The sequence below is a fragment of the Homarus americanus genome, unplaced genomic scaffold (assembly GCF_018991925.1).
Source record: "Homarus americanus isolate GMGI-L3 unplaced genomic scaffold, GMGI_Hamer_2.0 scaffold18703, whole genome shotgun sequence".
Lineage (NCBI taxonomy): Eukaryota > Metazoa > Arthropoda > Malacostraca > Decapoda > Nephropidae > Homarus > Homarus americanus.
The window spans coordinates 1,069,476-1,071,600 of NW_024749779.1; positions in this window are offsets into that span (position 1 = coordinate 1,069,476).

The following is a 2,125-nucleotide window of genomic DNA, read 5'->3' on the forward strand; positions in this document are numbered from 1 at the left end:
TGGAGGAGATAAATATTACAGTGGGAGGAGGGAGGAGGAAGAGGTGGAGGAGGAGGCAGAAGGAGGCAGAAGGAGGAAGAGAAACTCGACAACTAATACCAAGACAAGACAACACTTATCTAGTCACCCTAAACCACCACAGAAAAAAAAGATGGTATATCTGTGGAAACTTCTGACTGTTCATAAAACCTAACCTAACCTAACCTAACCTAACCTAACCTAACCTAACCTAACTTCAGTTGCTTTTTAACATAAATACATACATAATAAGATACATATAATATTACTAGTGTGTTTAAACTACATGATGATCTCAGTAAGAAACAAAGTAATTATCACATCATTACAACACACATACAATAATTACAATATTTATCATAACTTCAATAATCCTGAATATTTTACATCACAAATGAATAAATAATTTTCATTAGTGTTTGACCTCAACTCGGCCCAGCATGACTGTTATCAGAATTTTCTTGGTTGAGGTAATACGAGGAATTTTTAGTGCCAGTCAAGTTTGTATCGTAAAATATGAAACGGGTCTTCAAGGGGCCTTAACACATGCAGTTTATCTTCGTTTATTTCAGACGAAACTCCTAGATTTTTCAGGTCAGTTCAATATGTAGTTGTTTTCTGGTTTATTTTGAATATTTTTTGTTAAAACTTCGATATTATTAACTACTAAATACGTGTTGGACATCTACATAATCTACTGAATAGCTAAATAACGTTGAATTCCTACTAAAATTTACTAAAAAAATATATTTGTTGAACTTTTCGTCATTTCTATTAAACTTTAAGAACTACAGGAAAAAATACAGCCTTTGAACATTTACATATAAGACCGTGTTCAATATCTACCTTCTACTGTATATTATAAGCCTTGAAATATAACCTTAACATTATACTCGAGGATATATAATACTCGTTTATATTGTAAATCCAGAACCAGACTGGGGAGGTAAAATTTCTGTGCACCTCAGAGAAAAAGAAGAGTCTTGAAATTTAGACGAAAGCCTCAGAGGTCTTGTTTGTCTTTTCTGTTCGTGCATGTCTCATCTCTCTTTCCCTTCCTGTGTGTGTGTGTGTGTGTGTGTGTGTGTGTGTGTGTGTGTGTGTGTGTGTGTGCAGTGAGACATGGGTCACATACAGGAGGCACCTCAAGGCACTTGAAAACTTTCACCAACGTAGTCTACGTTCCATCCTCCGAGTTTGCTAGGAAGACAAGAGAATAAATGCCAGTATTCTTGCTGACACCAACTGTAGGAGCATCGAGGCTCCCATTGTCCATGAACAGCTACGTTGGACTGGCCATGTTACCCGCATGGACGACAGTAGACTGCCAAAGCAGCTACTTTGCTGTCACCTAACGAATAGTAAACGTAACGCCGGCTGGCAACTGAAAAGGTATAAGGATAGTCTTAAGACAAACCTGAAAAAGTACCAAATCGACCCCCTCACCTGGGAGTCGATTACTCCACACCGTAACGCTTGGAGGAGCTCCACACGAGAAGGTATCAATACTTTCGAGTTAGCCCGACTGAAAACCGAGGCAAACAAGCGCCAACACCGGAAAAACGCTGCCACCACCCCTCCCTCACTAGATGTAGCCCTCCACATTTGCAACGAATGTGGGTGACCATGCCGGTCCCGAATCGGCCTCTACAATTACCTCAGAACTCACCAACCCAGGTGACATCCTTAGTAACTCATATCATTGTATTATAGCTGGATGATCGTCATACTCGTTTCCGAGTGACAGCAAAGTAGTAGTAGTAGTGTGAGTGTATTTGTGAGTGTGAGTGTATTTGTGAGTGTGAGTGTGTGTGTGTGTGTGTGTGTGTGTGTGTGTGTGTGTGTGTGTGTGTGTGTGTGTGTGTGTGTGTGTGTGTGTGTCCGAAGAATATAAAATAAACTCAAAATCTCCGATCGCCAAATTACAAATGAAATTATGTTCAGGCGGAGGTCCTGCTCACTCCACTGGCTGAGGACGTTCCAGCAGTAATTCAGTTTATTTTTCCTGCCAAAGGTACATCAGTAATTAATTCCCTCATACCCTCCTCTGGGGTGTAAAATTCCCCGCACCCTAAGAAAAATATCCCGACACTCTAGGGAAATTATC